A 15,212-nucleotide genomic window follows, 5' to 3' on the forward strand; every position below is an offset into this window, starting at 1 on the left:
TCAAGAAACTATCTTTTATATACAGGTTTGCAAATGCAGGGTGATTTCTGTTGGCAGTGACTCCTGCCTGTTTGTGCTTTTGTTCACAGTGTTTCAACCTGAGCTTTGCAAATTGCATCTGTATGACCTTAGGCAAGAGCATTTGGGGCCTTGGTGAGGGTTTTTGAAACTTTTATTTTTGATTTTTCAACTATATACAAAAGTACCCTAGCTTCCTAAGCAGAATACTGTGACCTCACAAAAAATAAGCAATAATCCTTCAATATCATTGTATATCCAGTCTGTTTTCACATTTCCCTAATTGGATTTTTAAATTTTGTTTACATCAGAATCCAAATGAGATCCCTGTTTTGATTTCTTGAGTTTCTTTTATTTTCCCCTATATTAATTATGTATAATTTTTTTGATGTGGACCATTTAAAAAGTCTTTTTATTGAATTTGTTACAATATTTCTTCTGTTTTATGTCTTGGGTTTTTGGCCCTGAGGCATGTGGGATCTTGACTCCCTGACCAAGTATCAAACCATACCCCCTGCATTGGAAGGTGAAATCTTAACCACTGGACCACTAGAGAAGTCCTCCTTACCTTAATTCTTCTGTTGAAGAAACTGAGTAATTTGTAGAGTTTGCTACAGTCTGGATTTCATTTATTTCAACCTGATGGAATTTTTAACACATTCCTCTGTTCTCTGTAGCTCTTATAAATTAGTGAAAAAAAAGTGAAGTTGCACAGTCGTGTCCGACTCTTTGTGACCCCGTTAACTGTAGCCTACCAGGCTCCTCCATCCATGGAATCTTTCAGGCAAGAGTACTGGAGTGGGTTGCCATTTCCTTCTCTATAAATTGGTAGATGGATCTAAATGTTTGATCAGATTCAGGCTTGATTATTTTTTTCTTTCTTTTCCCTTTTTATGGACTGTTATAGGAGCTTGGTAGGCTGCAGTCCGTGGGGTCACTAAGGGTCGGACACGACTGAGCGACTTCACTTTCACTTTTCACTTTCCACTTTCACCACATTGGAGAAGGAAATAGCAACCCACTCCAGTGTTCTTGCCTGGAGAATCCCAGGGAAGGGGGAGCCTGGTGGGCTTCCGTCTATGGGGTCACACAGAGTCGGATATGACTGAAGTGACTTAGCAGCAGCAGCAGCATAGTTGCACAGTTGCTCTGTTGTGTCTGATTCTTTGCGACTCCATGGACTGCAGCAAGCCAGGTTTCCCTATCCTTCACCATCTCCTGGAGTTTTTTGGACTAGACCACTTTTATCCATCAGGAAGCTTCTTTTATTGGTGATGTTTATCAGCCATTGATTATCTTTGTTTAGATTTATTCATTCTTTAATTCATTAGTATTACAAAAAGTGACTGTTCTGATTCAATCATACTTCATTCACTTAAAGCTGGGAAAATTCAAGAAAGAAACTCACCCTCATTAACTACTGGGTTATTCTGGTGCAAGAGTTTTATTGGAACTGTTGTCATTCACTCCCTAAGTTGTGTCTGACTCTTTGTGACTCCATGGACTGCAGCACTCCAGGCTTCCCTGTCCATCACCAACTCCCAGACCTTGCTCAAACTCATGTCCATTGAGTTGATGATGCCATCCAACCATCTCATCCTCTGTCATCCCCTTCTCTTCCTGCCTTCAATCTTTCCCAGCATCAGGGTCTTTACAAATGAGTCAGTTCTTCAAATCAGGTGGCCAAAGTATTGGAATTTCATCTTCAGCATCAGTCTTTCCAATGAATATTCAGGAGTGATTTCCTTTAGGATGAACTGGTTGGATCTCCTTGCTGTCCAAGGGACTCTCAAGAGTCTTCTCCAACACCACAGTTCAAAAGCATCAATTTTCTGTGGTCCTACTAACAGTAATAAAATACTGATGAGAAATACATTTTTTTTAGTAATTTGTGCAGACTATGGATAGCTATGGGTTTCCCCTGTGGCTCAGTGGTAAAGAATCCAACTGCCAATGCAGGAGACAAAGGAGACTTGAGTTTGATCCCTGGGTTGGGAAGATCCTCTGGAGGAGGAAATAGCAATCCACTCCAGTATTCTTGCCTGGAGAATCCCATGGACAGAGGAACCTGGTGGGCTACAATCCAGGGGGTTGCAAAGATTCAGACATGACTGAACACCCACACAGCCCCCCCACCAAATACACAGATAGCAATGTGTCCTAAAGACTGACTCTGGACTTTGTAAGATAGGCCAAGAAATATTTTAGAAGTAGAGTGGTAAGAGGTAGAAACCTCCAGCTCTAAATTCTGTATGTCATTAGGGTGTAATGCACACATAGGGAACACAGTCAATAATGTGATAACAACTTTGTATGGTGTAGATAGTAACTGGTCTTATTGCCATGATCATTTCATAATGTTTGAAAGTATAAAATCACCACGTCAGACATCTGAAACTAATATAATAATTTTTAAAAGAATAAAAAAGGGACTTCTCTGCTATTCCAGTGGTTAAGACTTTACCTTTCAATACAGAGGGTGTGGGGTTGATGCCTGGTTGGGGAGCTGAGAGCCCACATGCCTCGAGGCCAAAAGCCAAAAACATAAAAACAGAAGCAACATTGTAACAAATTCAATAAAGACTTTAAAAAAGATCCACATCAGAAAAAAAATTAAATATAAAGAATATAAATAAATAAATAAAGCACCTTTGTATTAGCTTCCTATGGCTGCTGTAGCAAGCTCAGCAAACGCTTGATGTGAAGCAGTAGACACAGGTCCTCTGCAGTGCTCTTGACCAGAAGCCTGAAATCTGGGTGTAGGTGGGGTCCTGCTCCCTCTGAGGCTGCCTGGGAAGACTCTAGACCCACTTCTGGAGGCTCCGGGTGACCCCTGGCCATGGCCGCATCGCTTCAGTCTCTGCCTCTGTGGTCACATCGCCTCCTCCTCTTCTTTGTGTCAAGTATCTTCTGAGTGATGCTTCTAAGACACTTGTTCTTGAATTTAGCCCCCCCGCCCCCTCCCCCTGAATAATCCCTTCATTTCAAGATCCTTAACTGAAAAGGGTCTGAAAATACCCCCTTTCCAAATAAGGTCCAGCTCTCAGGTTCCAGGAGAGGGATGTGGACATACCTTTTGGGGGCCACTGATCCACCTACTGCAAGGAGGAATGTGGCTAGTATTGACAAAAAAGCAAAACACAAAACAAAAACCACCTAAAACCTAGGGAGAAAGTCTAGGATTGAAAGGTCCCATTGACTAGCCCCTCCTCATGTTCCTGCTCTCCGAGAGGTGTAAACTTTCATTTACAAAAGATGAGTAGGTTCTGAAGATAAGCTGTGCAGTATTGTGCCCATAGTCATCAGTTGTGTACTGTATACTTAACATTTTGTCACGAAGGTAACGCATGAATGCGTGTGTGCTCAGTTGTTCAGTTGTATCGACACTTTCTCGAACCCATGGACTGTGGTCTGCCAGGCTCCTCTGTCCATGGGATTCTCCAGGCAAGAATACTGGAGCTTCCCTGACCCAGGGACCAAACCCATGTCTCTTGAGTCTCCTGTGTTGAAGGTAGATTCTTTACCACTGAGCCATTGGGGAAGACTGTCACGAAGATAGAGCTCATGTTAAATATCCTTCAGTTCAGTTCAGTTCAGTCGCTCAGTCGTGTTCGACTCTTTGTGACCCCATGAATCACAGCACCACACACCAAAAGGCTTGCGGAAATTTAATTATGCAAAGTCACACAGGCTGATTATTTGCAGCTTTTCTGGGGCAAGAAGCTGTGTCTAGTGCTCAGGCACCTTGGCTTCCTGTCCAGAGCTGGCCTGAAAAGGAATTCCTTGTCTCTGGGATCTGGCAGGACCAGCAAGCAATCAAAAATATTACTGCTTAGCCACAGGGAAAATAGCGAAATAAATATATCAGCAGCCCGAGGAACGTATTCAAATAGTAACAGAGGTAATAAAGAAATGAAGTAGATCCACAACATTGACAGTCTAAAATAGTTTTGAGTAGAAGTGAAGAAATAGTCATTTGTAGTCACCATATTTATGTTTCTTTTTTCTGATGCTTCAGGCATTTGAGTCTCCGAAATAAATATGCCTTGCTAAATTGGTTATTATCACTTAAAATGTTTTTAGACATATAATTAATCAGATTCATAGTCGATGTTGAAGTTCTCAAGAAACACTGATTTTCTAAATTTTATCTTATTAAGTATACAAATTTATCAAATTGAACACTAAGCAAATAGTAATAAATATTCTACTGCACACACTTCAAAGAATGTATTAATTTTGTGAGTGGCAAGCTGAGACCTTTTTTAAAGGGTGGGCCTGCTTAGTTTTCCCACTTCTTCCCTGGCAGACCCCTCCTTGAGCTGAGGAGGGAGGGTCCCAGCCTCCCTATTCAGTCTCTCTATGGAAGGATTCGGGACTTCTAATTCTTAGCACTGGAGGCCAGAGGGATCCCCCTTTTCTGACCTGAGGCTCCCAATTACAGTTGACTCCAATATTCATCAATTTATGATTTTATCAGATGTGCAGTCATATTTAAGAAGCACTATTTTATGAAGAATTGATTTTTATGGAATAGATATTTCACTGCAATGCCTCACTCTCAATTCATGTTTCTTCAACAAAATTCTATTTTCATGCAGCATAGGAGTAAATACCTTTCCCCAGGAATGTGGTATTTGCTTTTATTAGTAACAAATTTGTAGTTTTTCAGCTACAGACTCACAGACTTAGAGAAAAAACTTATGGTTGCCATGGGGGAAGGATGGGATGAAGCAATAGTTAGGGAGTTTGGGACTGATATGTACTCATTGCTATATTTAAAATGGATAACCAGCAAGATCTGCTGTATAGCACAATGTCATGTGGTAGTATGGATTTGGGGGGAGTTTAATGGGTGCGGAAACAGTGGAAACAGTTTTTGGGGCTCTAAAATCACTGCAGATGCTGATGGCAGCCATGAAATTAAAAGACGCTTACTCCTTGGAAGGAAAGTTATGACCAACCTAGATAGTATTTTAAAAAACAGAGACATTACTTTGCCAACAAAGGTCCATCTAGTCAAGGCTATGGTTTTTCCAGTGGTCATGTATGGATGTGAGAGTTGGACTGTGAAGAAAGCTGATCGCCAAGGAATTGATGCTTTTGAACTGTGGTGCTAGAGAAGACTCTTGAGAGTCCCTTGTACTGCAAGGAGATCCAACCAGTCCATTCTAAAGGAGATCAATCCTGGGTGTTCATTGGAAGGACTAATGCTAAAGCTGAAACTGCAATACTTTGGCCAACTCATGCAACGAGTTGACTCACTGGAAAAGACTCTGATGCTGGGAAGGATTGGGGGCGGGAGGAGAAGGGGACAACAGGGTGAGATGGCTGGATGGCATCACCGACTTGATGGACATGAGTTTGAGTGAACTCCAGGAGTTGGTGATGGACAGGGAGGCCTGGCATGCTGTGATTCACGGGGTTGCAAAGAGTCGGTCACGACTGAGTGACTGAACTGAACTGAACTAAACTAATGGAGAATGGATACATCTATATGTATGGCTGAGTGCCTTTGCTGTCCACCTGAAACTATCATAACATTGTTAACCAGCTCTATTCCAATATAAAATAAAAAGTTAAAAAATAAATAAATGAATTTGTTGGTTGTTTACCTCTGAGAACTTTTCTAGGCTTTCTACCTGGCTGCTTTTGATATAACGATTACATCTGTGTTTTAACTTTACTCTCTGGTCATTTCAACCACCATTCTGAAATACACCTGGCTTTAGTTGTTGAATGGATACAAAAGATGCTCCATCTGGAAATGGGACCTGTAAAATGGCAGGCCGTGTGATGGGTAGAAATATTTGTTTTCTTCTCCAGGAGGTTGGTTCAGAATCTACTGAGAGCAACTTTAGAGAAAAGTTGGGTTCACTCTTTCTTTTGTAGATTTTTATTGCTGAGAGAAGGATGAGAAGCGACTCCATGCTGTGTTTGCAACAAAGGGAAATACAGCATAGAAATAGCGACTCTTTCCAAATTGGGCAGTAATTGGGCTCACGCTCATCAGGGGAGCTTGAGACATTGCTTAGAGATCCTTGGGGCGAACAGGTCCAGGCCTGAAGTCCTGATGTGCTTTGTAATTGTGTCACATCTTATTTGACAGCTGAGGAAACATCATGAACATTTTCTCTCTGCCTTTTTGAAATTTCTGAGTGCTATCCTCCCATTTTGTAAAAAGTGATGCATCAAGAAATAAGATGAAACCGCTCCTTGGAGAAAAAGCTGACTCATTCCTTGTATTTATCAAGCACATTTCATGAACAGACAGGGGGCTGGGCTTGGGTCACAGAGAAGATAGGGAGGCTGACCTTGTCCCTGTTAACCAGGGCAGCGTGCCTAGACTTGGGAAGAAGGCACTGCCTGCACGCACCTCCCTCAGTCCTGACCTTCAAGCTACCTCCCCAGCCCATGATGATCACCATGGAGGACCATTTCAGGACTCAATTCAGCGAGCGGAGTGCAAGATTTTAACTTTCCAAGGCTTGGCATCTCAACATTGGACTTCTAGGATCACAGGCACACCACACGTGATGTCTTTATCATCACATGCTGGTTGCTAACAGACTGATGTCCACAGGATGGCTCACGCTGGTCCCAGGTGTGCCCAGGAGAGGGCTCCAAGGACCTGAGGGACTGGGTCATCTCTGGGGTGAATTATACAAAATGACAGCTTGCAGATGCCTCAGTTTGGAACGGAAATTCACACTGTCAAATTGTTTTCATATTGCAAGGTGGAATCTTAATATTTAGCAAGTATTTACAATATGTACAGCTTTTAAGCAAACATGTACATCTTCTCCACAAAACAAAGTTACTGAAGAAATCGAACACAGTGAAATCTGAGGCTAAGACTTTGCAGGCCATTGCTTACTGATTTGTGTTGTTAGCTGAATCTCAGTCATTGTCTACGACCACATAACTGATTGAGTAAGATCAAGAGACTTTAGAGTTGAAATTGGAGATATGATCACCCGTGCAAGAAGCTTCAATTTGATACCTACAGTTCTTGGCTTAACTGTACCACAAAATGCCCTTATTTAAATTTCACCTAGCATTTTCTCTTATATAACATAAAATTTAAAATGTCAATGTACAGACATCCCAGTTAAATGTCATTTCTGTTGACTTTTCCTCAAAAATAAGTTTAAAAGGAAAATATGAGAGTCAACAAATGTTAATATAAGAATCAGAAGCAATGTGCTTTAAACAAGCCCAGCAAATTCAAATTCAGTCCAGCATGGGAAATGCTAGTAGTTGTCTGTGTGTCATGTACAGGGAAATGTGCATGTGTAAATATTTATTACATATTAAAATCCACCCAATCTTTAAGCTTACCTATGTGTGCTCAGTTGCTCAGTCATGTTTGACTTTGCAACCCCATTGAGTATAGCTTGCCAGCCTCCTCTGTCCATGGGATTCTGCAGGCAAGAATACTGGAGTGAGTTGCTATGCCTTCCTCCAGGGGATCTTCCCAACCCAGGGATCAAACCTGCATCTGTTGCATCTCCATTGGCAGGTGGATTCTTTACCACTGAGCCACCTGAGAAGCCCTAAGCTTACCTGAACTGTTAAGCCCTAAGCTTACCTGAAGCTTAACTAAACTGTTCAGTTCAGTTCAATTCAGTCGCTTAGTCATGTCTGACTCTTTGCGACCCCATGAACTGCAGCACACCAGGCATCCCTGTCCATCTCCAACTCCTGGAGTTCACCCAAACCCATATCCATTGAGTTGGTGATGCCATCCAACCATCTCATCCTCTGTCGTCCCCTTCTCCTCCTGCCCTTAATCTTTCCCAGCATCAGGGTCTTTTCAAACGAGTCAGCTCTTCGCATGAGGTGGCCAAAGTATTGGAGTTTCAGCTTCAACATCAGTGCTTCCAATGAACACCCAGGACTGATCTCCTTTAGGATGGACTGATTGGATCTCCTTGCGGTCCAAGGGACTCTCGAGAGTCTTCTCCAACACCACAGTTCAAAAGCATCAATTCTTTGGTGCTCAGCTTTCTTCACAGTCCAACTCTCACATCCATACATGACCACTGGAAAAACCATAGCCTTGACTAGACGGACCTTTGTTGACAAAGTAATGTCTCTGCTTTTTAATATGTTGTCTAGGTTGGTCATAACTTTTCTTCCAAGGAGTAAGTGTCTTTTAATTTCATGGCTGCAATCACCATCTGCAGGAGTGCGGCGGCTGCGACGGCGCAGGAGTGGCCGAGAGGAGCTACCCCACATCCAAAGTTGGGGCGGCGGCTGACAGGAGCTACCCTAGGTCCAAGATAAGGACCAGCGGCTGCGCTTTGTTGGGGCAGCTGTGACGAGATACCCTGCGTCCAAGATAAGAGAAACCCAAGTAAGACAGTAGGCGCTGAGAGAGGGCATCAGAGGGCAAACAGACTGAAACCACAATCACAGACAACTAGCCAATCTGAGCACACTAATCACAGCTTGTCTAACTCAATGGAACTAAGCCATGCCATGTGGGCCCACCCAAGACAAAAGGGTCATGGTGGAGAGGTCTGACAGATGTGGTCCACTGGAGAAGGGAATGGCAAACCACTTCAGTATTCTTGCCTTGAGAAACCCATGAACAGTATGAAAAGGCAAAAAGATAGGACACTGAAAGATGAACTCCCAATGTGCTACTGGAGATCAGTGGAGAAATAACTCCAGAAAGAATGAAGGGATGGAGCCAAAGCAAAAACAACACCCAGTTGTGGATGGGACTGGTGATAGAAGCTAGGTTCGATGTTGTAAAGAGCAATATTACATAGGAACCTGGAATGTTAGGTCCATGAATCAAGGCAAATTGGAAGTGGTCAAACAAGAGATGACAAGAACATCGACATTCTAGGAATCAGCGAACTAAGATGAACTGGAATGAATGAATTTAACTCAGATGACCATTATATCCACTACTGTGGGCAGGAATCCCTTAGAAGAAATGGAGTAGCCATCACGGTCAACAAAATAGTCCGAAATGCAGTACTTGGATGCAATCTCAAAAACGACAGAATGATCTCTGTTCATTTCCAAGGCAAACCATTCAATATCACGGCAATCCAAGTCTATGCACTGATCAGTAATTCTGAAGAAGCTGAAGTTGAACGGTTCTATGAAGACCTACAAGAACTTCTAGAACTAACACCCCTCCCCCACCCCCCAAAAAGCTTACCTATGTAGAGTACATTAAAGTGAAGAAACGGTTTGTCATTGGAAAAGGAGCATAAAATGGCTTCTGAAATGTCTATAAGGTTTATGGATCTTTAAAAAGTCTAGTGAAGATGTGAGATGCCAAGAAGGAGTGAAGTATTTTCAAATGCAAACTACTTTAAGTGCACGAATTTGTTTTTCACTTGCACGATTCTTTAGTCACAGTAAGACCTTGCCTGAGAAGCAGCAGAGTCGCAGAGGGGTGATGGGCCTTTCTACTGTCCCTGAGTGAGTGTGGCGAGTGTGTAGCAACAGAGGGGCATCACCCTGGCCTCTCTCCTTTTTATAACCATAGACAAAATGGATGATTTCCTTTTAGTCACTATCTCGGTGCATTCTAAGCTAGAACTTTTTTTTTTTGAGCTGGAGGGTATGATTAACCTGTCAATAGCCTTCACATATTTTTATAAAATTACAGTAGTTGGTGCACATAAAATGATAAGTTGAGTATCATACACTCTTTTTCAGAAATCTTCTGATTTGATGTATGGAGCTGGGCTCTGAAGGTGAGGAGATATTTCTGTCCTTTCCAGGAGCTCAGCTCTGATAACTGTGATGTGTGCTTCTTCTTCTTTCTTCTTTTAAAGATTTTTTTGACGTGGACCATTTTTAAAGTCTTTATTGAATTTGTTACAACACTGCCTCTGTTTCATGCTTTAGTTTTTTGGCCTCAAGGCCTGTGGGATCTTAGCTCCCCGACCACGAATTGAACCCTCATCCCCCTGCATTGGAAGGCCCAGTCTTAACCCTTGGACCTTCAGGGAAGTCCCCAACCTCTGCTTCTTTAAGAGATGTTTTCACGCATCCTTCCCTGTGGCATTTCTCCATTAGGTACCAAGTCTTGGAAGTTTTGACTTTTGCAAGTTCAGTAAATTGAATAATTACCCTCCTTAAATCTGACATTCCTGTTTATGATTATTCCCTATTTGCCAGTCTTTTTCTAAAAATATATTTATTTATTTATTTGATTGTGCCAGGTCTTAGCTGTAGTACGTGGGATCTAGTTCCCCATCCAGGGATCAAATCCTGGCCTCTGCATTGGGAGTATGGAATCTTAGTCATCAGGCCACCAGGGAAGCTCCTGCCAATGTTATAAAAATCAATGAAGTAAGTAACCATGCATCATAATGGTGGTAGGTATGGGCAGAAGGGCCTGGAAGTGGGAAGTCTGGCTAATGTAAATTTCTCTTGGGTGGTGAAATTAAATTCATATTTTATGAAGTAAAATATTTTTCTTTGCCTTTTTGGGTCTCCTCCCTCCCCTTTAGTATGCACTGTGCATCTGCTTTCACCTACCTCCTTAGGGAATAGCATTTCTTCATCTCACAAGGGTCAGAACCTTGAAGAGACAATCTTCCTCCTTGAGAGCTTCTCTGTGGGCTCAGTGGTAAAGAATCCACCTGCCAGTGCAGGAGACCTGGGTTCGATTCATGGTTGGGGAGATCCCCTGGTGAAGGGAATGGCAGCCCACTCCAGTGTTCTTGCCTGGAGAATCCCATGGACAGAGGAGCCTGGCGGGTCACAGTCCATGGGATCACAAGGAGTTGGACACGACTGAGTGACTTAGCACACACGTGTTACAGTCCGTGGGATCACACAGAGTTGGACACGACTGAGCACACACGTATGTGTTACTCACAGTAAGTCCCAGAGTTTGGAGACACAGATGCAGATGCTAGAAAAGCTGAGATGTGCATTTCAATATTTTCTGAAGATTCAAGTACATCCGGCTAGAATGCGCAGGAAGAGACTTTCATTTGAGCTCTGATTTATCCAATGATCTCTGGGCTTCTAGTGTTAATAATTGCTTTGAACACTGCTTTTCTCTTTCAAGTTGCCTTTTCAATCAGCGTTTGTACAGCTGCATCATCATAGCCATTTGTCTGCTGCTCTTTCAAGTTGGAACATTTCAGGCCCTCTCTCTTTTTATTTTGTTTTTTAGAGTCAGCTTTGTGTTTGCAGTGTCAAGATTTACATTTGAAAGAAACAAGCAGTGAAAGGAGACAAGACAAAAATCAGTTTCTCAGAGATCCCCCTCCTCCCTTTTTTTAATTGAAGTACAGTTGATTTACAATGTTGTGTTAATTTCTGTTGCACAGCGCAGTGATTCAGTTACATTCAGATAAAGTCTTTTTTATATTCTTTTCCATTATGGTTTATCTCTGGATATTCAGTAGAGTTTCCTGGGCTATACTGGGACCTTGTTGCCAAGGGGGGAGTGGTAGGGGAGGGATGGGCCGCGAGTCTGGAGTTAGCAGATGCAAACTATTACATACAGAACGGATAAATGATCTCTCATTTTCTTTGAGTCAAATTTCACATGAAAAGACTCCTTCTTCCCAGTGCAGAGGGCCCAGGCCTGATCCTATATGCTGCAACTTAAGATCCTGTGTGCCACAACTGAGACTTGCGTGTGTGTGCATGCTTAGTCGCTCAGTCGTGTCTGACTCTTTGCAGTCCTGTGCACTGTAGCCCGTCAGGCTCCTCTTCCCATGGGATTGTTAGGTGGTTAGAATAGGAAAAAGGAGTCCAGAATGGCAGTGGTTAAAGGACAAGGAAGGGAAAAGCCCGGGAAAATAGAACAAAGGAAGGTGCGAGGACCAGAGTGAGGACCTCAGGTAGAACCAACAGCACTCCTGGCTAGCCCAATTTACATAAGGCAGGCCTGGGGGGAGGAAAGAACAAATAGAAAGAGGAACCAAAGGGCCAGGGGTCTCTCTCCCATGCTCGTGTGCACCCTCTCTCTCTCTTCTCTTTGCATCTTTTGGGTTGGCATGCCCTCATGCCTCGAGGATGTGTTTTCCTTTTATTTTCTAAATAGAACACAAGAGCTGTAACACGGACTGTCTGAGAGTTGTGATGCGCCAAGGGCTTTAACGTCCGTTGCTGCAAAATTTTGTTGTGACGAGACAGAGGAATGTACATGCTCCTCTGAGAGGATTCTCCAGGAAAGAATACTGGAATGGGTTGCCATGCCCTCTTCCAAGGGATTTTCCCAACCCAGGAATCGAACTGGCATCTCTTATGTCTCTGGCATTGGCAGGCAGGCTCTTTGCCACTAGCACCACCTGGGGAGCCCAACTGAGACCTGGTGCAGCCAGGTAAATAAGCAAATGTTCATTCGTTCATTCATTTAGGCTGTGCTGAGTCCTAGCTGCTGCTCAGGCTTTTCTCTAGTTTCGGGGAGTGGGAGATACTCTCTAGTTGCAGTGCCAGGGTTTCTTATTGTGGCAGCTTCTTTTGTCACAGAACAAAGGCTCTAGGGTATGTGGGCTTCAGTAGTTGCAGCTCCTGGGCTCTAGAGCACATGCTCAGTAGCTGTGGCACACAGGCTTAGTTGCTCTGGGATCTTCCTGGACCGGGGATCGAACCCATTTCTTCTGCATCGGTAGGCAGATTCTTTACCACTGAGCCACCAGAAGTCCCTGAATAAAATAAATAATAATAATAAAAAAGAATGTCGGGCACTCCTCCTGTTTACTTCCAGAAACTTTCAAGGGTATGATTTTAACAATGCTTTGTTTTTCTTATTTTCTTTTCCTTTTAAAAAAACATGAACATAGCTAATAGTGGGTTGGAAAAGGAAATGGTAACCCACTCCAGGATTCTTGCCTGGAGAATCCCATGGATGGAGGAGCCTGGTAGGCTACAGTCCACGGGGTCACAAAGAGTCGGACACGACTGGGCGACTTCACTTTCACTTTTCAATTATTTCATTGTATCAAGTAAACATGCAGAACCAATGCCTGGGTGACGTGCTCCAGACAGTTTTAACAGGGAAGGCACCTGTATTTCAGTCCATCAGGGTGACCAGGTGTACTTTAGAGAATGATGGTCTTGCTTCTAAAGGCTGTCATTTATTCCCCTGACAGCACAGATTCCTATTTTTATAATAAGAGTTTCCAGCTGGTGGAGGTAGTGTCTTGTTCAGATAAAATTAATATATCATGAGAAAGTTCCAATGCTGTGAGTAAAGTGTCTAGTGGAAGGGGCACTTCTTAAATTTGTACAAAGTAGGGGATGACTCTGGTTCCTGAGGTGAGGCTCATGGTGGGTAGAACTCTTTGGGAAAAGAAAGCTCTTGGGTTCCGTGTTGATCTGTTAAAATAGTTCAGTGGCATAGTCAAGAAGGAATTGAATAGATTCAATTAAAATTAAGTTAGGGATGAAGATAAATGGAAGAACAGCCCCTAGACCATGGTAGTGATGTGATGTGGATGGAACCACGAAGGGACAGAGTATAGAGTCATAGGAGAGGGCCAGCTTTGGAGGAGATCCAGAGTTTTATACAGAGCAGAGGAGGAATCAACCAACGGAGTCAGGTTGCAGGTACAACCAGAGTCAGGAAAAAGAGTCCTAGAGGACTTCACGGAGGAGGTGGGAATTGAGCTTGGTCTACTGTGTATGTGTGTTAAGTTGCTCAGTAGCGTCTGACTCTTTGTGACCCCATGGACTGTAGCACGCCAGGCTCCTCTGATCATGGGATTTTCCGTGGAGTGGGTTGCCATTTCCTTCTCCAGGGGATCTTCCCAATCCAGGGATTGAACCTGTGTTTCTTATGTCTCCTGTTTGGCAGGTGAGTTCTTTACCCTGTGCCACCTGGGATGCTCTCAGCTTGGTCTTAGTAGATGGTTAGTATCTGAGCACCTGGAGAGGAGGACAGAGGGAAGGCACTGGAGACATGAAATGAGATGAATAAAGCACGGAGGTGAGCACGGGTCTCTATGCTTGTTTCAGGCAATCCTGACGAACCCAAGTGATGAATTCAGAACTGCTCCCTGTGGAGGAGTCGCCTGCATCCTCCAGGAGCCCAGGCCTGGAGGCAGAGGACAGACAGCAGAGGAATGAGCTCAGCCCTGTTTCAGAGCAAAGGCTGATCCACAGCAGGAGATGCCGAGGGGGAGGGCTCTGTGGACGGAGGGATGTTCAGGCGGGGACCGTGCTGGGCAGATGAAGACAGTGAAGGGTGGGGCGTGGGAACAGTGGGATCAGAGGCGCGGAAGCCATCAGAGATTAGCCCAGCGTGTGCACCACCCAGAGAAAGGCAGCTCCCCCTCCCCCGCAATCCCTCCCCAGGAGGCAGGTGGACAGAGGCTAAGCTGGAGACATAGGCTCAGCACTGGGCTCGTACCTACATTTCATTAATCCTTAAATAGGTCAAATCCCTCTCCCACTGTCCATGGGTTCATCGATTTTTGTGGTACAGAATTTCGCTGTGTTACAAAAAATCCATTTCCAATTTATAAGAGCAAGAGATGAAACAGCTGTTACTCAGCTTTTCTTTATTGACTGAGGAAGTGGAAAAAAAACGCTTCAGAAAACAGGAGAAGAGGAGGAAATTGCATGAATTCTTCAAACCATAGATCCCACAGACAAAATCCTTTCTCTATCTCCACTTTCCAAGTATTTGGTGGAGGGTCATGGGGTGAGGTTTTGTCTGCTTCTATTTCATCTTTCTCGAGCCCGTTTGACTCGGATGCTAGAGGTGGGCTGAGTGGGTAATTTATGCTTTTGGAAGAACATCAAACAGATGCAAGTAGCTCATTCCATCCATCTCCGAAAGACAGGCAGTTAATTAGGATGGGCCTGTAGCTTTGAAGTGAGGCAGAAGAATCATAAGGAGCTCAGAACTTCTCAATTCAGAGACATTTTCAGAAGGAGAGCTAGCTCACAGTTGTGCTGTGATTCCAAACAGCAAAAAGCTGGGCCATCCGATCAACCAGATCTGAGAACCATGGCTTTAAGATCTGGGTAACTGCCTGAGTGCCCCTCCCTAAGGAAATGGTAACTCACGCCAGTATTCTTGCCTGGAGAATCCCTTGGACAGAGGAGCCTGGTGGGAGTAATGGGGTTGCAAAGAGTTCGACATGACTGAAATGGCAGCCTGCATGCACATAGCTGATTAACAACCTCGTGGTAATTTTCGGTGAACAGCAAAGGGACTCAGCCACACATGGACAGAGACACAGGGATTT

The sequence above is a fragment of the Moschus berezovskii genome, chromosome 11, assembly GCF_049115385.1.
Source record: "Moschus berezovskii isolate FMDL1 chromosome 11, NW_MosBer_1.0, whole genome shotgun sequence".
In the NCBI taxonomy this organism is placed as follows: domain Eukaryota; kingdom Metazoa; phylum Chordata; class Mammalia; order Artiodactyla; family Moschidae; genus Moschus; species Moschus berezovskii.